The following is a 25,164-nucleotide window of genomic DNA, read 5'->3' on the forward strand; positions in this document are numbered from 1 at the left end:
TATCCTGGCCCTTTGGGCCTGGACTGTATTTACTTAGCTTCAAGAGGTTTAGGCCCTACACCAAAACCCCCTCCTGTACCACTACTCAAAGAGGTCAGCTGTGGCCCTCCACCAGCTGGACCCCTCCTCATACATAGGGCAAGAAGTCCCTGGGACCAAGGTCCCGACATTCAGAATCCTGATACCTACAATTCCTGGCCTGGAGACCCCTAGGCAGGTTGGAGGGGGGTCTCCTCACCCTGCTCCTCTCAACTGGCACTCCCTGCCTGGCCCAGCCTGAGCCACGCTTGTCCCTACTCCCTTACCCTTCACAGAAGTCTTTCAAAGAGTGGCTCTAGGACAATGTTAACACCACCCTGTATTTGGGAGTATAAGTGTAATTGTCTTTAATTTTATGGAAACTTTTCCTTTAGGACAAGAGATTTTTAACTTTATAGTTCTGATATAAAACTGCCTTTTAAAAATTGTAAATACAGGGCCTCCCCAGTGGCGCAGCGGTTGAGCGCTGGGTTGCGAAGCTGCCCGCGCCCAAGGAGCCGGTTCGATCCCCGGCTGCTCCCCGGCCACCGGAGGAGGGTCCCACATGGCGCGCAGACCTCTCCTGCCGCCCGCTGCTCCCCTCAGCAGTGTACTTCGGTCCTTCTGCCTGTTCTGCTCCCCGCTCTGGCTCTGGTGAATTCTCTCACCCTCCCGTGCTTCTGACTGTACCCAGTGCTTGTATAAAACAAACAAACAAACAAATAAATAAAGCATGCCTCTATAAAAAAAATAAAAATAAATAAATCTTAAAAAAAAATTGTAAATACACATGTAAAATTTACCATCTGTACCATTTTAAAGTGTACAGGTCAGTGGCATCAAGTACACTCACACTGTTGTATATCCATTACTACCACCATCTCCAGACTTCTTTTCACCTTGTAAAACTGACACTGTGTACCTATTAAAGAGCACCTCCCCTTCTCTCTCCTGGTAATTTCCATACTATTTTCTGTTTCTGTGAATTTCACTACTCTAGGTGCCTCATGTGAGTGAAATCATGCGGTGTGTTTTTTTGTGATTGACATTTCATTTAGCACAACGTCCTCCAGTTTCATCCAAATTTTAGCTTATGTCAGAATTTTTTCTTTTTTAAGGGCAGATTACATCCCATTGCTTGCAGAGGCCCCATTTTGCTTATCCATTCATTGATGAGTGCTTCGGCTGCTTTTGCCTTTAGACTATGGCCAATAATGCAGTGAACATGAGTGTAAAACTATCTCTTTGAGATCCTGACTTCAAGTCTTTTGTACAAATATCCAGAAGTCAGATAGTTGGGTGATATGATAATTCTGTATTTAAATTTTTGAGCAATCACCGTACAGATTTCCATAGTGGCTGCACCGTTCTACATTCCCCCCAACAGTGCTCCAAGTTTCTAGTTTCCTCATGTTCATTCCAACACTTTGGACAAACTACCCTTAAAAATATTTCAGTAAAGGGCCTCCCCGGTGGCGCAGCGGTTGAGCGCTGGGTTGCGAAGCTGCCCGCAGCCTCTGCAGCGCCGGTTCGATCCCTGGCTGCTCCCCCGGCCACCAGAGGAGGGTCCCGCATGGCGCACAGACCTCTCCTGCCGCCCGCTGCTCCCCTCAGCAGTGTACTTCGGTCCTTCTGCCTGTTCTGCTCCCCGCTCTGGCTCTGGCGAATTCTCTCACCCTCCAGCGCTCTGACTGTACCCAGTGCTTGTATAAATTAAAATAAATAAATAAATAAAGCACAAATGTTTAAAAAAAATTAATAAAAAAATATTTCAGTAAAAAAAAGAGTGAGTCAATTCAAAGTATTTAGTAAGTAAAAGCACAGGTGGTACTTCTACAATATATGGCAAAGCTGGTGAAGGCCAAGTGCTGAGGTCTGCCTTTGAGACTCCCTTCTCCTTGGGGCCATTTCTGTGACTCCACAATACAGGGCTCTTCTCTGCCTCTGTGATCATATCCCAGCTCCCAAGAAATTCCAGGTCACCTGTAAACTGGCAGCTGAAATTTCCCTTCTACTTGGAGCTTCAGTGGGCTCAGCTGCCAACCTCCCAGCTACAGACCCTAGTAAGGTGTCAGTACTTCAGGAGCAGCTCTACCTCCTCTGTAAACAATGTCTGCGTTTCCAGAGCCATGAATAGGGTAGCCTGTGTGTGAAGCACACTACATAGCACTTGGGTTTCCAGATGGATTCCCTGGCCAGGACTGGAAAACTTAAAGTATTGTCAGGATTTCCCAAAGTGTAATTCTTCCTCCTCCCCACCCTCCTCCTCTCTCCTTCCCCTTTCTCTTCCTTCTCCTCCTTTCCTTTTTTCTCTCTTAGATGGTTCATGATCCCCTCTGGTCCTAGCAAGGCCCTGATCTTATTTTATTATTTATGTGTTCCCTTTTATTGCTACTCCTCACTCTCATTCCCTAGCCCATAGACAATCATTCTAATGCACTTAATGTATATCTTTTGTGTTCTTGCAAAATGTGTGGTGTTTTCCAGTGTACATGTACTTATAAATTATTAAACAGTTTTGTTTATAGATGTCATTCTGTTCCTCACTCTCTTCACCCAGCACTATGCTGATTCTTAAAAACATTTATTTATTAAATTTCATATTTAATTATATAACACACCTGTAAAGTGCAAAAATCTTATGTGTGCAACTCAGCAGATGTTTGTAAGTGAAACGCTTATGTAACCACCACCTAGATCAAGTTGGAAAACATGACCTTCTGAAACGTTCAGTACTTCTGAAAACTTCCCTGACTTCTCAATCATTAGTACCACTCTATTCTGATTTCCTTTACCAAATATTAATTTGCTTATTTTTGAGCTTTATATAAATAAAATCACATAGTACGTAGTTTTTGATGTCTGGCTTATTTTCCTTAACATGTGTGTGAGATTATTATTATTTTTTTGCATGTAGTAGTGTTATAGAGCAGCCCCGATATTAAACGGGTTCCTGGCTGTGGGTCCTCACCCGCGCGCTTTAAAGGGACTTATGAATACTCTACTACAGACACACGCCAAAGGGTTAATAAAAGGTTTATTTACAAGAGAAAAGGAAATAAGGAAAATGCACAACTCAGGGAGAAAATAGGGAAATAAAGTCTTTAATGCGTCCTACCCGATCCGACGACCTGGAAACCCAAAGTCACTCTCAGAGCTGGCCGGACACTGCTAGCTGGTGGAGAGCCAAAATGGGGGAGCCCCCCAAAGCCCACGTGTCTGCCTTTTGTATCCACCTGGCTGCTTAACCCCACCCTCAGGTCCCAGCCACCTTCCCTTTGGTGGTGATGGGATTTGGAGTTCCCAATGTCTTTGGCTTTGACCTGGGGTGGGGGTGGAGTCCACAAAGCCTATATGGAATTTGCTTTGGGACATCCTTTTCCCCCTAACAGTAGTAGCAGTTTACCTTTTCTCTTTGCTGTATAGTATTCTACAATTGATTTGATCATTATTCTGTCGATGGGTATTTGTATTAATTTGCTTTTGGAGCTACTATGAACAAAGCTGCTATGAAGACTGTGTTTCTTTTGAGGATGTGTTTCTGCATCTCTGAGAGTATATACTCTAAAGTGGAATGATTATGGCATCATAGAGTAGGCATATACTTTCATGTGCCATTTAAAATAAGGATACATTCTGAAAATTATGTCATTAGGCACTTCCACTGGTGTATGAACATCTTTTCTCTGTCAGAATTTCCTACACTTTGGTCTTTTGCATGCACTTTCACAATTTTGCCAAATCTCTGTCCTATCTGTTAATTATTAAATAATTTTCCTCTAAGACACCTAACTTTTTAAGGATAGGTGACATCACTGTCGTTGAAAGTGACAAACCTAGACAGTATAGCCTGTTATACACCTAGGCTGTATGACTACATGGTAAAGCCTATTGGAACTAATGTCATATATGCAGTCCATGGCTGACTGAAACACCATTAAGTGGCACGTAACTTTATTTTGCTTTAGTGGATACCAGCGCCGGCTTTTAAAGCTGATCTCCCTTTATTCCTGCCTGAGTGTCTCCTTTCTAGGGCTCTGTCCCATGAAGGTCTTGGTCCACCTTAGCTGCTCCCGCTACTGCTCCTGATTACTCCCCATCTGCAAACTGGGGCCATGGGTGAAATGACTGCAGTCCAATCCCCATGGACAGGCTGTGCTCACAGTGTGCTCCTCATGAACCCTGAGTCTTAAGAGATGCAGCAGATGAAGAGCCCTACAGAGACATCAAACTGTACAAGAGATAGGTCTGAATTTTTGCAGAGCACTTCCACATTTGTATCAGATTTGTGCTCTCCTTTTGAAAGACCCCATGAGATGCCATGGACCTTTCACATAATTGAGGCAATGGGCCAAGTGCCAGGGCCTCATACTACAGCCTCTGGGCCACTAAGACCAACACATACAAAAGGTATTTTACAAAGCTCAAAGAACATTTTTGTTTTAATAATTAAATATTCATTTTAATATTACCTTATACCTCATAGAAAGTGATTTCACTTTCAATGACAGTGATGTCACATATCCTTTAAAAAGTTAGGTGACTTAGAGGAAAAATATTTAATAAATAACAGATAGAACAGAGATTTGGCAAAATTGTGAAAGTGCATGCAAAAGACCAAAGTGTAGGAAATTCTGACAGAGAAAAGAATAGGGCTCAGAGACAGATGCCCAGGACTGTGTTTAAATCAATGATGCTGATATTTCAATATTCAGGAATTTTGCAAGTCATTTATTAAACCATTGATACCTTGAAATTGTCTAAGGTAATAGGGTTTTCTCCCCTTCACCTCTCCTTCTCTTTCCTTCTTCTCTCCCCTCCTTTTCTCCTCCTGTTCTTCCTCCTTCTTTGCCCTTCCCTTCTCCTCTCACTTATTTTTCAGAGAGTGCTTTGCCAGAATGCCACCAGTTCAAATCCCAGCTTGTTTTTTCCAGCTCTGACAGAGGCAGTTCAGATGATGGGTATCTGGAAGCTGCAGGAACCACAGTCACCCCCATGTCCCTATGACTTGTTACAGGGGCTTCCAAAGGGCCCTGGGTGAGGGTTGCAGCACCATCTTCCAAAGTCATTGCCCAGAACAGATCATCTTGAAGGGGTGGACACTCAGGCACCAGGTGCCCCACTACCAGCAAGGATACAGCATACATCTTATTTTAAAATATGTACAATTCATTTGTCTCAGAAATCCAAAATCTTTCATCTTTCTTTTTTTTTTTAAAGATTATTTATTTATACAAGAACTGGGGTACAGGCCAGAAGTGCAGGAGGGAGAGAGGATCCAGCAGAGACAGAGTGGGGAGCAGAACAGGCAGACTGACTGAAATACACTGCTGAGGGGAGCAGCAGGTGAGACAGGAGAGGTCTGCCGCGCCATCTGTCTCCCTGGCCAGCGAGGAATCGAACCCACGCTGCAGAGGCTGGACAGCTTCACAGTGCCGCGTTCAACCTGCTGCACCACCGGGGAGGTCCTCTTTCATCTTCTTTATGAAAAAGCAAATATAAGAAAATGTTGTGAATTGGGTAAAAGGGGTCAAGTGTATGGTGGTGGATGGAAACTAGGTTTTCTGTGATCACAATGTAATATGTAGAGATACAAGAGCTATAGATATAGATGCAAATTATAATGCTGTATACCTGAAACCTATATAATGTTAGAAACTGATCTTAAGGGAAAAAAACAAATGTTGAAAGAAAAGTGCAAGGCCTCGATGGTGACCTAGGGGTTAAGTTTCAGCGCTATCTCTGCTAAGACCTGAGTTTGATCCCCAGCCAGGGAGCTAACACACATAGATCAGCAAACCTTACCTCTTGCCCCCTGCTCTTCTCTGCAGTGTATTTCAGTAGATTGGACTGTTCTGCTCCCCACTCTGTCTCTGGTGTGTCCTTTCAAACACACACCCCTGCATCTCTGGCCTACACCCCAGTTCTTCTACACAAGAATAAATAAATAAATCTTTTTTTTTAAAAAAAGAAAGAACAGTACAATGGAGCACCATTTGGTTTCAACTCTGATTAACATTTGGTCATAAATGTTTTCTTTGTCCATCATTTTTATTTTTTAGATTTCTTCCTCGACCACTTTATGACCCTTTGGCTGTTCTCCTATATTACCACAACCAAGACAATGAACCACAATTCCTTAAAATAAATCCCATATTCCATCCTATTTGAATGTTCTCAATATTTAAACATACTGTGCCACCCTATTGTTTTCTTTGGCAGAGACTCCATGAAGACACTGTCTTGTTGTTGGTTGCATCTTTTTCTAGAAATTCAGATTTTGAGGGTACAACACCAGGTGCAGCAGATTTTAGGAAGTAAATGTCCATACTACAACATTTCGCTTGTGTTCTATCCCAGGACGGCCCCACTTGGAGTTCAGCAAGAAATGTGCAAAGTTCTGCAATTATCCTGTAAATTACATGAACATATTATATTATACACTTTTGTGTACAAAGTATACATTGTAAATTATAGTTAATTAACTTCCTCATTTTTAATATACCAGCAACTTGAAAAATGGAAGTAGCCCAGGTTTCTCTGACCAAGCAGTGTTCCGTCAGAGGAAGGAAACAGCTGTCCTTTCCTTCCCTGGTGGTATGGTATTTGGCAAGTAATGGAGGGGCCAGAGAGAGAGGGCTTGCTGCACAGGCAACCTCCTGCCCCGCAGCCCAGGGTTCACAGACTATGTTGGGAGCAGTGGGTTTGGAATCAGGTGAGTGAAACGATGATTGGTGAGAGACAAAATGGTTCAGATTTGGAAATTTCTGAGTAGTCCAAGGACAACTCCTTTGAGGATGCCCAGATACTGGGGTTATTATGCCCATTTTGCAGATGAGAAACAGAAGTTCTTGGGAGTGACCTCTTTGCCAGTGAACTTGCCACCACTAATGAGGAGTGAGTGTGGCACTGGGGTCCTCGCTGGCTCGTGGACCCTCATTCATTTCACTCTTGGAAGTTGGCACCAGGCCCTAGATTCAGATGATGTCTGCATTTCCTTGTACTTGGCTCAGCCCAGGAAGCCAGACTATCTGTCCAGGAATTTGAGCCCAGGTTGGGTGGGCGCGGGTTGCCAGGGTGGCTGCCTCTTAGCAAATCAAAGGCCTCACTTTGTCTTTTGTCAAGATTTGTTTGGTCAGAATGATGAATGATTCATCCAAAAGAGCTGAGAAAGGAGATGCCGCTGAACCGAGGAGGCCCTGGTCGTCCAACATTCACGTCTGACTGCTGGTGCTCATGCTGACCTGTAGCGGCACCCTCTCTATTCCCCAGGGCCCCTCCACCAGGCCCTGACAGCATCCAGGAAGGTTCTCTGCTCTACACATAGTGTTGAAAGAGACTCTTTAGGAGGTCTCCAGGGCAGCTCATCTGAGTGAGGGCAAGGCAGCAGGGGCGGGATCAGAAAGGACAGCACCCAGGCAGCTCTGGGCAGTTGGGACCCAAATGGGGGCCTCATCAGAACACTGTTATTGAGCAATCAGCATTTCATCCCTCTGGAGAGAAAGTATCTCTGTCTGGTTTGAGTCAGGTGCCCACAACTTGATCTTTGAAAAGCACGGGCCTCCCTGGTGTCACAGGCAGTTGAGCACAGTGCTGTGAAGCTGTCCGCAGCCTCTGCAGTGCAGGTTCCATCCCTGCCGGCCTGTCTTGCCCACTGCTCTCCTCAGCAGTGTATTTCAGTCAGTCTGCCTGTTTTGTTCCCCGCTCTGTCTCTAGTGAATCCTCTCACCCTCCCGCACAACTGGCCTGTACCCCAGTTCTTGTATACATAAATGAATCTTAAAAAAGAAAAGAAAAGAAAAGAAAAACAGGGCACCTTTACTGTCAGCCTGCCAAGGGAGCATCTGGGGGAAAAGGAATAGTGCCCAGGGCACACGTAGTCCCATTGGTGTAGGGGACCAGGGGACTTCAGTCTGCTGCAGGGAAAACCACACAGGCCACCCAGTCCCTCTTCCTGCCAGGTGAACACCTCTGGTTCATTCCTCAAATTGAGGGGGGACCATGCCACTTCTAGTTCACCTGTGGTCTGTCAGGAGTCAGATGTTAGAGGTACAGCAGCTTTTTTTTTCTGACCGATAGCCTGGGGATTGAAGTGCAACAAAGCAACAGACTGCTAGCCTGAGTTCACACCAGCAGCCTTGTTGCTTTTAAACCAACAATCAACACAAGAAAAATAAGACAAAACAAAACTTTGTGCTTAGGATGTTTATTGCAGCATTAGCTATAGGGGCAAAAAGTTGGAAATAAACTCATTTATTTGTTAAGCTAATTATGGTACAACAAATTTTAGGATGATTATGCAGCTATTAATATATCAGGCAAGCTGTGGCAATGTGAAGAACATTTATGATGTACTTAGATGCAGAATTCAAAATAAATCTCTGGTTGTCACTCTGTAGAATAAGTCCACATGTGTGAATAAGGCCTGGCAGGGAAATGGCGAAATGAAAATAGTTAGGTTTATTTGTGAGGACAGTGAGTACATAATTTCCTTCCCTGTTGGGTTTTTTTTTTCTATTTTTCAATTGTGTTCTTTTTGCAATTATAAAAAGCTATTTCTGATGATCCGGGAGACCACTGAGGAAATAATTAGTAGTAGAGGGATTGTGGCAGGTGGAAACAAGGGCAAGGAGATGGGACTGTTACAGGGACTTGGGCTGGTGGTGTTGGGGGTAGTCAGTTCCAGATCACCTTCTATCCTATTACCCTTTGCAGGCCTAATACTCCCAGTATGTTTAATGATTTTATCACACCCCTTGGAGAAAAAGATAGAAATGAATTTGGTCTATTGACTATGCACCATTGCTAAAGATAAATCTCACATTATTGCAGCACTGGAATATGAAAGCTGGCAATGCTCCTGTGAAGAATCCTTGTTAAAAAATTGTGCTAGCTTGGTGTTTAATGTTGTTACTGAAGGCAAATGGAGGACAGTCTGCCATCCCTGCTGCACTCACAATTAAATCTCATTCCTTCCAATCATTTTTGCCCATGTAGAAGTTATAAGAAGGTGAAGAACACATCTTCTAAGTGAAGCATATGCCCTGTGGTAGGTAACCATCTCCTAAGAAAGTTTGGGGTGGGTTATTCAGATGTGTTCAGATATATAAAAGAGAAATGTCCCATGAGATCCTCTTTTGGAGGATGAAGGCCCATGGGGGATCCCAGAAGACTGCAGGCAAGCAAGTGGAGTGGGAGGCAGATGCGATGGGGTTGGGGGTTCCTCAGTGTCCATTTGAGGCCCATCCCCCTTGCCCTACTTCACTTAGGGGATATTGGAAAAGTCAGTTTTCCCGTATGGGTATCCAGCTGTCCATCCATCCATCCATCCATCATCCATCTGTCCGTCCATTCTCTCATTCAGCATATGTTTATTGAACAGCAGTTCTAGGTATTTAGAATATGTGAGCAAACCACCAAAAACCCCACCCTCAGGGCACATCCAGCCATGATGCATTTCTGGTGATGCACTGGAAGGGGAGTTGCGATGTTACCACATCTTCCTCTTCTTCCTGCCCGTATGGGGTCATGAGGGTAGAAGCCACACACTAAAGTAGAGGAGAAGCAAAGATTCAGGAGTCTGAGTTTGTGCCCATCTAAATTTTCCTGAACTTCTTTGTTTAAACCACAACTTCTTTGTGTGAATAATTTCCTGTTATTGTATCTCAGTACAGCCTAACTCAAAAGGGAAGGAGGAAAGGGGAGGGAGGCATAGAAAGACTTTACCCCTGGGCTCCAGGTTTCCTGGCACCCTGAAATTTCTCTCATACCACTTAGTTTAAAAGATTCCCAAATAGGCCTAACCTAGAGAAGGGAGCTCTTCCTGACTGAGGGAACCCAACTCTAAGAAGGAAGATGCAGTTGGAATTTTGGTGAAGAGTGAAGAGGGCAATTGAGGAAGGCCCTGCAACAGGATGACAACCCTGGGGCACAGGGTGGTTTGTACTAGTCAGAATCATTTCAGTTGCAAGTGTCAGACTCTCAAGCCAACGTGGAGGAGAACTTACTTGGTCACTTATGGCCACAGGGGGTTGCTCCACCTCCAGGTACTAGTGACTCTACGAGGTCAGACAGTATCAGAGTCATCTTTCCTCAGTTTTGCTTTCTTCTGAGTTGCCTTCATTCATTCTCAGGTGGCCTCTTCCCATGAAACCAGCAGCTGCAGGGATACAATTTGTTCTTTTAGAATCCCAGAAGGGCACAGCAGGAGAGAAAATCCTCTTCCGCAATGGACTTTCCATTCCTTATTCTGAGCATCACGGGTTTGTCATGTGTCATAAGTTCATCACTAAACCAACTGCTATGACCAAATGGATAAAATTCTCTGAGTGGTTGGTCTTTGCTGCACACTCACCCAAGGGCAGGTGTGCAGTGCCCTTGACCAAACTCCACGGGCTGAGGATGAAGGGAGCAGTATAATAAAAAATAAATATTTGGTCTTTGTCCCTGGTTCCTGGCACACGGGAACCATTGGAATCTACAGAGCAACAGAGTCTTTGTATGCTGAGATGACTGGTGACTGTGTGACTGGAAAGCTTCAGGATGGAAGCTAGTCTTCAGAAAGACCAAAGTATCATTAGAGCACTGGAACTTTCAGCCGTATACCCTAGCCTCCAAGGAGGAGTTTCAGTTAATCATCAATGACCAGCGCTTTTACCAATCATACCAATATATTGGAACCTTCATAAAATCCCTAAATAACAGGGTTTGGAAAGCTCCCAGGTTGGTGACCACAGTGAGGTGCAGGGAGAATGGCATGTCTGGGGGCACATGAAGGCTCCACATAGCTCCCCATACTCTGTCCCATTCATTTGGCTATTCTTAAGCTGTATTTTTTATAATGAATTACTAATAATACATGCGTCCCTCATAATAAATTGCCAAGTCCTATGAGTCATTCCTGCAAATTATTGAACCTGAAGTAGATACTGCAGAAATCCCATCTTTGTAGCCAGGTTGGACAGAAATGTGGGTAACTTAGGAATCTGATACTTGCAATGTACAGTCTTACAGGACTGAGCCGTTAACCTGTCGGGTTTGATGCTCACTCCAAGGAATTAGTATAAGAATTGAATCGAATTGTAGGACATCTAGATGTCAGAATTGGTTGGTGTCTGGGGAATTGAAGAATTAGTTGATGGTGGGGCCTCCCTGGTGGCACAGGCAGTTGAACACCACACTGTGAAGCTGTCCACAGCCTCTGCAGTGCGGGTTCGATCCTGGCCAGCTAGAGAGAATCCCACATGGTGCCGCAGCTTCTCCTGTCTCACCCGCTGCTCCCCTCAGCAGTGTATTTCGTCAGTCTGCCTTTTCTTTTCTCCGTTCTGTCTCTGGTGGATCCTCTCACCCTTCCATGATCTGACCTGTACCTGGTTCTTGTATAAATAAATAAATCTTTTTAAAAAAAGAATTAGTTGTTGGTATAAAAAATAAAACTGTGTTTATGGTTCCTGAGACCATTTTGTAATGTGGATGTGTGGAGGCTACCCTGCACCAACAAGTAATTCTCAGACGCCAGCAGAATGCCCCCCAATTCAATTCAGCTGAGTTCCGGCCCCATGTGCCCAGAGATGGCATCCACATACAGACGCCACAGGGCAGGGGCTGAAGCTCCCAGTGTGGTCTTTCACTTCAGATGTCAGCCATGGGCCCTGGTGCTTCTGACTAACTGGCTACAAATCAGAGGTTTGATCAGTTTGCTAGAGTGACGCACAGAACTGAGGAAAACATGTCCTCACTACATCATTGATTTATCACAAAAGTTATAACTCGGCAAAAACTAGATGGAAGAGAGGCCCAGGAAAAGGTATGAGGAAAAGGTAAGGAGCTTCCATGCCTTCTCCAGGCATACCTGAGATCTCCACAAGTTTACCAAACTGGAAACCTGCTGAAGTTCTGCCTTTGGGGTTTACAAAGAGGGCTTCATTACCTAGGCATGATCAACTCACTGGCCTTTGGCACTAGAACTCAGAATTTAGCTCTTCTCCCCTCTTTGGAAATCTGGGAGCAGGGCTGAAAGTCCCTCCCTGTTCATGTTGGCTTCCCTGGCAGCCAGCCCCCATCCTCTGGTGTTTTTCAAAAGCTACCCTCATTCACATGGCAAGAGATGCCTTTTAATACTGTCCACACTTGGGAAATTCCAAGGCTTTTCGTCGCTGTGAGCCAGGACTGTGGATGCCAAACACACACACACACACACACATTTATATGTATAACTGAATATATATATTTGAATGACCAAATATCTATATTTCCTAAAAGTCACAATGTCACCCTGTAACAGAAGGATTCCCCAAGGGTGTGCTAATGTTAGAGTTCTTGACCGGCTTTGTTAATTAGATGAAAGTGTAAGAGGGAGAGGGGAGAGGGGAGGTTCCAGGTTCCCTGTTCCACCCAAGGAAGGATGGAGCTGAGCTGGGGAGAAGGAGCTGGAGAGAAGGAAGGAAGGAAGGGAGAAAGATGGAGATCCAGAAGGAGACCCAGAGGAGGCACATGAGCAGAGAGTCATGTGAACAAGGTGCGCTTGCTTCTCGGTCCTGGACTGGTTGAAACAGATGTGGGTGAGAGACCCGGGGGAGGTTAACAATGGCAGCTTTTGTCTTGATTTTGCTCTTTTGTCCCAGATGTGCTGGGCCCCTTCTGTCCCTTTTCTATGGGTCCCCACCAGAAGATGCCTTAGACTTGCGACAGGATTTAGACTTGTGACAGGCTTTCTTTTGGGCCTCAGTGGTCCTGCTTTGGGCCAATCCTGTTTGGCTGGGCAGTAACCCATGAAAGCATGCATAACTTTGGGTGCTGGATTTGAAAACCATATTCTTTGTACTTTCTTTGTTGCACACTAATTGTATTAAAGTTTCTTTTCATTAAAGGTCTTATATGTTTTGTCTTGATGTGGCAGATGGCAGAACCTATTTAGAAAGGCAGGTTTGGGGGCGCTGGGGTGTCCCTCTCCTTGCCTGTGACAAAAGGAATTTAGAGAGAAACCCAATCAAAATTCAAGGAACATTCATTGTGGGTCATAGAGGAGAAGCTCTGCAACAGCCCAGAGCCACATTCTCGGCCTGAGAGAGAGGTGGGGTCCAGATTTATGGGGGTGATCACCAGGGCAGGGTACGGGGAAACAGAATATTTGACTGACCAAGGTTTTGAGGTTTTCAGAACAAACAAGGACCAGATTAACTCTGTAACAGGAAGAGAAGGTAACAATCAAGGACAAGGTTAACTTAATGGCAGAAAGGGAGGTAAAAACAAGGATCAGGTTTCAGGGGCCTGTGACACTTGCAAGCAAAAGGGACATAGATCTGGGTAAGAACAATTACACCTGGAGTCCCCACCTGTGAAGAGAGGTAGGCTTGCTCTGGTCCTGTGCTTAGCCAGGCGGCTGTCCTGTCCAGTCCTGGGATCCGTGGCTCCTAGAACAAGTCCAAGAGTGACTCCGGCTGTGAGGGATCAATTCAGATGCTTCAGGAGTTGAGTAACAGAAGCCCTGTCTTCAAAATTACTTACTTGCGAAGGAAGTCCAGAAGAAGAGGGGGATATGGCAGGTCATTCTACATTGGCTTTGTCTGAGCCACTCCTCTCCCACAGATGCAGATGAATGCCGGCAGTAAGTGGACAACATATTTCCTTATTTCTGTTGGGAGGGGAGAGAGAAAGCGTTCCCTCACTTGTAGAATAGAAATCCTCATCTTCAACTAATTGTGGTGGCCTTTCCTGGGTAGCCCTGACCAAATAGAATCAGCAAGAAAAAACACCAAGACGGGTTGGGTTAAGCCTGGGTTCTGACATCATTGCTTAGATGGCATAGTTCCCTCATACTGATTTCACTTGTGACTCTTCAAACCTCAGACTCTTTACCTTTAAAATAGGAGGAAAAATATGGATAGTAACTGGTGATTGGGAAGGTTAAAACTTTTCTTTATGTGTTTCCAATGCTGGCCACAATGGAGTAAGACCACTACAGTCTCTCTATCCCACTGAGTATAACTAAAAACTCTGGACAAAATAACCAAGTAACTGAGGACTCTGATGTTAACAAGAGCAGACATACAGGAAAGAAGAGCCAAAACTTAAAGAATGACCCATAGTGGGAATAAGACACTCAGTTTCTCTTTTTTCTCCTTCATCTCCCAGTTTTGAACTGCCTTCTACTGAGGTTAGCTCCAATAGAACTACACAATGGGCACTGGCACAAACCAAAACACACCAAGAGAAACTACTCTAGCTAGAGGAATGGAGCCTCTTTAAGATAAAATGTCTAGAGAAAAATTTTTGAGCTCATTTTAAGTTTCCTTTTCTTTTTAAATCTCCTTCCCTGGCCTGAGGACAGTCCCAGTTGCAAAGCTGCACTATGGTACAGGGGCATGGACAATCAAACTCCTAGAAACAAGAGAGTATGAAGAAAAACCCAGAGAAAAGAGAGCTGGAGAAGGAATCCCTAATTCTGTGGATGAGCTAATAGAAATCCAAGAATCACTGTCAAGCAGCACAGAACAGCTTTTTTTTTTTTTTTTTAAAGATTTATTTTTGCATACAAGAGCTGGGGTACAGGCCAGAGGCGTGGGGCAGGGGTGAGAGGATTCACCAGAGACACCGTTGGGAGCAGAACACGCAGATGGACTGAAGTACACTGCTGAGGGGAGCAGCGGGCGAATTAGGAGAGGTCTGCTCGCCATGTGGGTCACTTCCTGGCCGGCCAGGGATTGAACTCTTGCCTCAGTGGCTGCGGACAGTTTCAGTTTTATATGTTGTGGCATCTCAACCCTTTGTGCTACCAGGGAGGCCCCAGAACAGCTTTCTTTCGAAAAGCGGTATAATTACAGATTCATCGGAAGCTGAAAGTCTTTTTGTGCCCTTCCCCGACTCCCCTAACGGTGGCCACTTACATAACTGCAGCACAATATGAAAACTAGGAAGGTGACATTGGTATAATACTATAAACTAAACTACAGACCTTATTCAGCTCTCATCAAGTTTTATTTGCATTCAAGTGCAGGAGTAGTTTCATCTCAACTATAAGTTTGTGTAACCACCACCACCATCACAATCAAATCACAGAATCTTTCCAGCACCACAAATAGACCCTCTTCTGCTGGCCCTTTACCTGACCTCTCCCACCTCCTTCTGTGTGCCTTCTGGAAACCACTAACCTGGTCTCCATTTCTGTTGTTTTGTCACATATAGTATGTCACTTTCTAGGGGTTGTTTTTTTCAACTAAGCGTAAGTCCCATGAGACCCAGTCAAGTTGTGACATGCATTTATTTCATTGTATGGTTGTGCCAGAGTTCATTTAACCACTCACTCCACGAAGGACATCTGAATTGTTTCCAGTTTGAGGCAATTATAAAGCTATTATGAACATTCACACACAGGCTTTTATGTAAGCATACATTTTCATTTCTCTGAGGCCAAACCCTATGAGTGAAATTGATGGCTCGTAAGATAAGTGATTGTTTAGTTTTTATAAGAAACGGCCAAACTATTTTCCAGAGTAACTTACAAATTTACCTTCCTGCCAAGCAAAGCCTTTGAAAACTAAGATGACACTATCTTTCACTTATAGACAGTAACACAAAACTTATGGTCTGAACCTAACCAGGATTGATTGTTAAAACAACCACAACAAAAATCATCCTCCAGAAGATTTTACTAGTACCCAGAATCTCCCAATATGGTATTCAAAATGTCCAGGGTATAATCTCAAATTACTTGAAGTACAAATAACAAGGAAAATACTATTCTCAGGGGAAAAAACAATCAACAAAAGATGTCAATCTCCCAAATAACACAGATGTTGAAGTGACTATTATAACTATGCTTCAGGAAGTAAAAGTAAACACTCTTAAAAAAAATCAGAAAGCTAGGTATTCTTAATAGAGAAATGGAAACACTCATATGGAAATTTTGGAATGGAAAAAAATATAATGTCTGAATTAAAAAATTTTACCTGATGTGATGTACAGCAAAATCGGAGATGACTGAAGTAGTGGGCTTAATGGCAGAACAGTAAGAATTTTCCAATTTGAAAAATATAGAGAAATAAAGTGAAAAAATGATGCATCAGGGATAATGGGATATATAAAAAAGCTAATCATTAGTGTTACTGGAGTCTCCAAAAGAAAGATATAACCTGTGGCTGAAGCCAGACTGTTATAGGTGGCGCCCCCTGGAGGGGACTGCTGGTGAGGACAGATAGCCCCAGGGAAAAAGTGAACAAAGTATGGCATCTGGGGTGGAAACTCTGATAAGAAATGTAAGGACTGCAGAGTCAGCCCCCAGGATTCAGTGTTCTGGATTGAGCATTTGAACTTGAGTGTTCGACTATTCCGTGTTCGGGATTCAGTGTTTTTGGATCTTCAGAGAATCCGGAGTCAGCGATTTCTGTTCTCACCATGCCGATCTTCCAGAAGGTAGGCAGGACTCTGAAGGATGGGGAAAGGCTTCCAGCAGCCAAACCTCAGAGAGTAAAAGTTTCCAGGCTTTGCAAGTAGCTGAGCGACTGAAACTGTTCCTAGTTTTGCTGCTGTTACAGTCTGGCAGGAAGCTGAAGACCCGGAGCTGGGCGCCTTGCTGAGCTGCATGAGTGTGGTGGTTTGTTGGGTCATTTGGCTGCTGCAGCTGCTATTTTGAATGTCGCTTGTCTAGTGCTGTGCTGGGGCATCTCGGCAGCTCTGGGGAGCATCTCCTGTTGTGTCTCCTATTGTCTTCTAATGGTATTTTTCATAGAAATAGAAAAAAAATCCTAAGATTTATGTAGAGCCAAAAATGCTCAAAATAGTCAAAGCAATTCTGAGACAGATGAACAAAGCTGGAGGGATTGCATTTCCTGGTTTCAATTTTATTACAGTATGTTTTGGCACAAAAACAGGCACATAAACCTATGGAATGTACATGTATGGAACCTATGGAAACCTACATGTATGGTCAACTAATATTGACAAAGGAGTCAAGAATACTCAGTGGGGAAAGTATAGTCTCTTCAATAAATGGTGTTGGGAATACTGGATATGATACCACTCACAAAAATTAGCTCAAAAATGCATGAAAAACTTCAATGTAAGAGCTGAAACATAAAACTCCTAGAATAAAACAAATCTAAAGCTTCTTGATATTGGTACTGGGGAGAATTTTTTAATATGACACCAGAAAGCACAGCAACAAAAGTGAAAATCAATTAAGTGGTACTACATACTGAACTGTTTCTGCGCAATAAACAAAGCCATCAACAAAGTGAAAAGGTAACCTATATATAGAATGACAGAAAATATTTTCAAACCATCTGTCAGATAAGAAGCTACTATCTAAAACATAGAAGAAATTCATATATCGCAATAGCAAAACAACAACAATAATAATCATTCAGTTAAAATATTAAGGGACCTTACTACACATTTTTCAAAAAAAGACATACAGATAGCCAACAGGCACACTAATAAGTGCTCATCACTAATCATCAGTGAAATGCAAATCAAAATCAAAATGAGTTATTATTTCACACCTGTTAAAATGGGTATTATCAAAAAAGACAAGATAACAAGTGTTGGTGAGGATTTGGAGAATAGATAACCCTTGTACACTGTTTTTTGGAATATATTTTGGTGCAAACATTATGGAAGACATCTTTAGAAGTTCACTATGGAATTATATCTATATACTTATAAGAAGGCACCTGCCACGTACATACATATTTTATATATTTATTTTATCTGTATATATTTTTAATATGTGACTATAGCCAAAGGAAATAAAATCACTCTTTTGAAGAGCTATCTGCACTCTTATGTTCACTATAGCATTATTCACAATAGCCAAAATATGATGCAATCTAAGTGTCCATCAACAATGAATGAATAAAGGAAATTCTGCCTTTTGTGACAACATGGATGGACCTTGAGGACATTATGCTAAGTAAAATAAGACAGACAAAGACAGAAACCATATGACCTCATTTATATGTGAAATTGCAAGAAACCAAACTCATATGAATAGAGACTAGAATGTTGGTTTCAGGAGCTGGAGACTGGGGGAAGTGGGAGATAATGGTCAAAGTGTACAAGCTTCCAGTTAGATGATGAATAAGTTCAGAGAATTTAACATAACATGGTAATATGTGTTATGTTACCATGTCTATTAACTATACTGTAATACATATTTGAGAGTTTCTTTTTTTTTTTTTTTTAAAGATTTATTTGTATTTATTTATTTATTTATTTATTTATACAAGCACTGGGTACAGTCAGAAGCGCGGGAAGGTGAGAGAATTCACCAGAGCCAGAGAGGGGAGCAGAGCAGGCAGAAGGACCGAAGTACACTGCTGAGGGGAGCAGCGGGCGGCAGGAGAGGTCTGCGTGCCATGTGGGACCCTCCGGTGGCCGGGGAGCAGCCGGGGATCGAACCGGCGCTGCAGGGGCTGCGGGCAGCTTCGCAACCCAGCGCTCAACCGCTGCGCCACCGGGGAGGCCCCTATTTGAGAGTTTCTAAGAGAGTAGATCTTAAATGTTACTACACACAAAAACACACACACACATAAACACACACATGGTAATTATGTGAAGTGATGGAGGTGTTAATTTACATTAGTGAGGTAATCATTTCCCAACATATATGTATATTGAATTGGCATGTACTGAGTTACTGGGGTTATTACTTCAACATGTGAGTTTGGTGGCCATGGAGGTGGGGATACAATTCATAATGATTGCTATATCAGTGAGCCAAAGGGTAAATGCAATACCATTCTGGTAGATATTACCAAATTGCCCTCCATGGAGTGTTGTAATAGACTGCATACTTGCATCCCCCCTGAATTCATGTTGAGGCCCTAACCCAAATTTGATGGTACTTGGGCGTTAATTAGGGTTAGATGAGGCCATGAGAGCAGGGTCTTAGTATGATGGGATTAGTGCTCTTTAGAAAAAGACACCACAGAGCTTGTGCTCTTTCTCTCTCTCATTCCACATCAGGAGAAAGACAGAGTCATGTGACCCTACGACAAGATGGTGGATGTCTGCCACAAGCCAAGAATAAAGCTCTTACTAGATATGAATCAGCTAGCAATGTATTTCCATTGTTTATAAGCTATCCACTCGGTAATGTTTTGTTATAATAACCCAAATGAACTAAGTCATTATATAACATCTCTTTTTATCTTTTCTGTGCTTCTTACCTTAAATTCTCCTAGATCTGACATTACTAAAACTAGACCAATTTTCTTTTGGTTAATATTTGCTTAATTTATCTTTTCTGATGAATTACATACTAACCTTTTGGTGTCCTTATATTTAAGGTTTATTTCTTGCTTTTACTATTCTTTTAGTAGTCAGTCTAGAGATTGACAAGCATTCTTGTTACAAATGCTACAAATATTCTTATTACAAATTATTGCTTTTTACCAGTTCCCCATTAATTCTAGGTGCTTGAACCACTTTAATTTCATAGACTCTTCTAAGATTTTGCTTTGCTGTTGGCTATGTGTTTTATTTCTACATGTATTTTAACCCTACATGATGTTATTGTTGTTGTTTTGTATAGCTGATAGTCAGTGACTTCTTACTTACTGTAACCCATATTTACCTTTTTTGTATTTTTTGTTTTTCTTTAAATCTGTAATTCTTTCTGGGATCAGTTTTCTTCTGCCTTAAGAACTTCTAGGATTTGGGATATCTCTGTTGACTTGAATTCCCTCAGTTTTTATGTTTGAAAAGTTGTTTATTTCCCTCCAATTTTGAAGGACATTTTCTTTAAGTATAAAATTATAGGTTGGTAACTGATTTATTTCAGTATCTTAAAGATGTTGTTTCATTGTATTGTAGGCTGCATCATTTCTGTTAAGAAGTTAGCCATCAATCTTATTTTTGCTTCTCTAAAGGTAACAACCTCTTGTCTTTGGGTACTTTTAAGATGTCTTCTGGTTTTCTTTGGTTTTCAGTATTTTTACTAAACTGTGCCTTAGTCTGATTTTCTTTGTATTGCCTTGCTGGGTTTTGTAGTGTTATGTGAATCTGTTCTTTGATTATTTTAATTAACTTTGTAAGATATTCAAACATTACTTATTTCTTCAAATAATGGGTTTTTCTCCTTTTCTCTCTCCTTACTTTATAGGATTCCAATTCTCATGTTTTAGCTCTTATTCCTGTTTTACACATGTCTCCAGTATTCTTTTCTGTATTCTCTATATTTTCAAAATGTCTGTGCTTTTCTTTTTCTTTTTTTCTTTTAATTTTTTATTTAATTATTTATACAAGCACTAGGTACAGTCAGAAGCGCGGGAGGGTGAGAGAACCCACCAGAGCTAGGGCAGGGAGCAGAGCAGGCAGAAGGACCGAAGTACACTGCTGAGGGGAGCAGCGGGCGGCAGGAGAGGTCTGCGCGCCATGTGGGACCCTCCTCCAGTGGCCGGGGAGCAGCCGGGGATCGAACTGGCACTGCAGAGGCTGCGGGCAGCTTTGCAACCCAGCGCTCAACCGCTGCGCCACCGGGGAGGCCCTGTGCTTTATTTTTAAGGTAACTCTCTCCATGTTGTGTATCACAGATTACTTCCTACCCTGAACACAAAGGCAATTTCCTCATCAAGAGGTAAAATCTATTCTTCTACTTCCCTTGAATGTGAACTGGGCTCAGAACCCACTTGAGCAACAGAATGCCATAGAAGAAATTCTCTAGAAACTTTTGAGGCTAGATTATAAGAAATTCATGCACTTTCCACATATCATATGAAATGTCCACTCTGGAGCAAGTCAGCCACCATGTAAGAAGCCTGAATATCCTGAAACCTCCATACTATGAGGAATCCTGAGCTAATCATTAGAGGACAGCCACAGGTGTTCCCATTGCTAGTCTCAGTTGAGCTCAACTACACAGTCATCTTCCCAAAATGAAAGCCATCCAAGTGAGGTTCTCTTAGACTAACCCGTATGTTAGTTGAATTCAACCATCAAGTGACCTCAATGAATGTCACATGGAGTAGAAGTATCTATAATTTAGGCTTTCTTGAATTTCTGACCGGCAAAATTGTAAGAGAAAATGATTATTTTTGTTAGATCTCTAAGTTTGGGGTAATTTCTTACGCAGAGAGAGCTAACTGGAACAAATTTCAGAACCTAAAAGTGGTGCACTTGTCTTAAGGGTTACCTGAAACATGATATTTTGCTTTGGGACTGGATGGTGGGTGGGAGCTTTAGGAGGAGACTGTTGATGAATACCTAAAGGACAGGAAAGAGAAAGCTATTTGAGGTGAGAAAATTGAACACTGGGACCCTTGTTAGGTAGTGACAAGAAGTTTGGCAACATTGTTGCCTATAGTGTTGTAGAAAATGGGAATTATATTTAATATATGTATGACTCTGATTGAGGAGAATTCATGAAGAGTTTAGAAAGTGCCAACTGCTTTTTAAAACCTCCCTACAATAAAATATGAGAAGTAAAAACTTACACTTTTGAGGCAGCATTTAAATGAATATTTAAAACCAAGGACTACCTAGGTTTGGAAAATAAGAGTTTTCATTCGTTATCTTTACCTGTCAAAGATTCTCAAACGGCAAAGATTTGAAAGACTAAGAAAGATTTAAGGGTGTGCCCAGGAGTTTCCTTAAGAATCTCTGCAAAACAAGTGGGTCTCTGAGAATCTTAAGAGTGTACCTCCCAGACATTTAACTAGATAAAAAGATTTCAAGATCCTGAGGACCTTGTCCACATAGCACCTTGATTCTCAAACCAATGTATAAAAATCGCTTATCCCATAAAGGAATGTGGCTATGACTCTTGTCTAATGGAGTGGATTACAATTGGATACAAAATAAACTCACAACACTTTAAAAGGAATTATTAAGACAGTAAAAATTCAATGCAATCTTTGGTTCTCCCAAGCTTCTGTGAGAAGATAAACAAGAAGCAGCTGCAAAGACAGGTTTTTTGTTGTTTGCTTGTTTGGTTTTTTAAAGAAGGGTAACTCAGAGGGCAAGTCAATGATTCTTATGGAGATGCATTTCCAAGGAGCAGAGCTGGGCCTGAGTGAAGAAACTGCAACAAGTTCCCAGTTGGAATTCAGAATTGTGAGAATATGGACTGTTATCCATTTTTCTTTTGCAACAGTCTGGCTGGTCCAGTTTGGATGTTAAGTTCTTCCCTTTGAGAATTAAGACATCCTTAAGTTCCACTAATAGTGGATACAATTGAACAGACTTAATTTCCAAAAGGAAATGGAATACTATTTTAAAAAAGAGAGAAAGATGGATGCTAATAATAATATGGAAATCTGTCTGTGACATGTTAAGTGAAAAGCAGATAGTTTCAAGTATATGTATGCTGCTTATGTTACAGTGTCATTAAATGTGTGTGTGTGCGTATGTGTGTGTATGTGTGTTCCCAATGAAATGTCAGAAAATTAAAAATGACTATACCTCCCATTGCTGGTAAGAATATGGGGAACAGATTATTTTCATAAATGCTTACTGAGAGAAATTTAACATCAATTAAAATTTAAAAGGCATACTCTTCAACCTAGCAATTAATTCCTGGGAATTTATCTCAAAGGAATAAAATTACTGGTATGTAATGACTATATTTATTATAGCATTGTTTTTCTGTGAGAAAAAAACAAGATGAATGCAAAATTAATACAATAGGAGAATGGTTGACTCAATTATGGTACCTCTATGCCACAGGATATATGTAGCCATTATGAATAATGTATAAAAACTTCTGTTGACATGGAGGGATTTCCAGTATTGTTCAGTGAGAAAAGTAAGATACAAAAAAGCATTTACTGTACAACCCCTTCTTTTGTTAATAATCCAAACTCTTCTGTATTTGATGATTATGTAAAATATGAAAGGATACATATTGATTTACCTTTGGAGGTTACTTTGGGCAGAGAGGGTACTAAATACAGGGCAGCAAAGGGTACTAAAACTGGCCAAGGACACTGCCCAAATAGTTTACCAGTCACTGTCTGAGTTCTTCATCCACACGCACACTTGCAAGACTACTCGGGTTCTGGGAACAGCAATGGGATTTATTTAACAAACCAGGGAAAAATAAAGAGTTACTGAGCCCCAAAATTGCCTTTATCTCACCCAAAGCAGTGCCCAGTGTTTTAAAGTCCTAAACAAAAGCAGCTAAAATGGTGTCTTCCCCCCACTGAGGACTCAGAGCTCTTCTCCCAAACAATAGGCCATGCTCCCAAGATGGCATCTTCCTGACTCTGCAGACCTGGAGCACGTGGCAGCCAGACTCCAGGCCAGGTTCTGATTCACGAAGACAACAGAAGACGCAACAGGAGATGCTCCTGGAGCTGCTGGGACACCCCAGCACAGCACCAGACAAGCGCCATTCAAGACAGCAGCTGCAGTTGGCTGAACAACCCAACTAAGGGCCACAGTTATGCAGCTCATCGAGGCGTCTGCTCTGGGTCTCCGCCTCCTCTGCCAGGCTGCAACAGAAACAGAAACAGGAACAGTTTCAGTCGCTCAGCTACTTGCAAAGCCTCCAAACTTTTCCTCTCCAAGGTTGGCTGCTGGAGGCCTCCACCTTCAGAGGCCCACAACAGCCCCAGGAGGTTCAGTGTGGTGGGGGCCGGAATCTGCTGACCCCAAATGCTGAATATCCAAAAACCTTGAATCCTGAAGATGATTGAATCCGCGCCCCCTTCTGCAGTCCCTTATATTACTTACCCTTTGTCCCACCCCAAAATGCCATACTTTTTAGCATTTTCCCTGGGGCTACCTAGCCTCACCAGCAACCCCCTCCAGGGGGCACCACCTGTAACAGTCTTTGGCTTCTGCCAGTGGTACAAGAGGACAAGGGGAGAGGCAAAGCAAAAAAAAAAAAAAAAAAAAAAAAAAAATCACATTGGAAACATCATTCTGATTATATGAAAGCATGGACATGAACTTATTTGCATGAAGGAAGATATGTGAAGACCAATTTTAATAATTTCAGGAAGTATATTACTAAAAGATTAACAGTGGATATCTCTGGGTAGTGGGTTTTGATTGATTTTTACCTTTTCTTTATACTTTTAAGTATTGTTACATTTAAATTTATTATAGTAATATAATAATGTACTATGAATATGATTAGAGAAAATTATTTGGTTTTAGAGCGCCTTATAGGCTGATATAACAAAACTACCATAAACTGGGTAACTTAGAGAAAACAGAAATTTATTTCTTATAGTTTTGGTTGGCAGCTGGAAGTCCAAGATCAAGGTGCCAGCAGATTTGCTGTCTGCTAAGAACTCACTGTCATCTCACATAGTACTGGGTAAGGGAGATTTCTAAAGTCACATTTATAAGGGCACTACTCCTACTCATGAGGACTTCAACACATAAATGGAAAGAGGAGGACATGACATTCCATCTCTAGCACAGAGAAAAGGAAAAAGGAAAGAAGGAAGGAAGGAAAGGAGGGAGGGAAGGAGGGGAGGGTCAATTTTAAAAATAGCCAGTTATTTTTGCAGCAAAATGAATTTATTTGAGACTAGACGACAGATTGCAATTTTGAACATTTGAACTATGGCAAACCGTAGGCAAGTCTGGAGAACAAAGGCAAGATGTTTGCTTTTATAGAGGAAAGGGGGTGTGCATGGGCTGTTCTGAAGGAGAGTTCATTGGAAGGGAGAGTCCAAGGCCGTGGTGATAGCTTCTCACTGGCTGAACAGAGAAAAATCTTCCTTGCTCCTGCTGGGATATAGAGAGTAGCTTCTTCCTATTGAAATGCAAAGTACTTTTCTGGTTTGGATCTATAGATGGGAGCAAGTGGTACTTTGTGACAGTTCCCCCTTCAGGGCTTCCTCGCTCCAATTTATTTTTTCATTTTCTTTAAGATTTATTTATTTATGCATACAAGAACCAGGATACAGGCCAGAGGTGTGGAGGGTGAGGATTCACCAGAGACAGAACAGGCAGACTGACTGAAATACACTGCTGAGGGGAGCAGCGGGTGAGTCAGGAGAGGTCTGCTGCGCCATGTGGATTGCTCCTTGGCTGTCCGGGAATTGAACTCGTGCTGCAGTGGCTGTGGATTGCTTCATAGGTTGCGTCTTAACCCCTTGCACCACCAGGGAGTCCCCTCACTCCAATTTAAATGAAGTTTCCTCTATTTATTTTCACAGAAGGAGAGGAGGGCGGGTAGGAGGGAGGGAGGGT

The sequence above is a fragment of the Talpa occidentalis genome, unplaced genomic scaffold, assembly GCF_014898055.3.
Source record: "Talpa occidentalis isolate TD23 unplaced genomic scaffold, MPIMG_talOcc4v2.1 talOcc4.9, whole genome shotgun sequence".
Taxonomy (NCBI): Eukaryota; Metazoa; Chordata; class Mammalia; order Eulipotyphla; family Talpidae; genus Talpa; species Talpa occidentalis.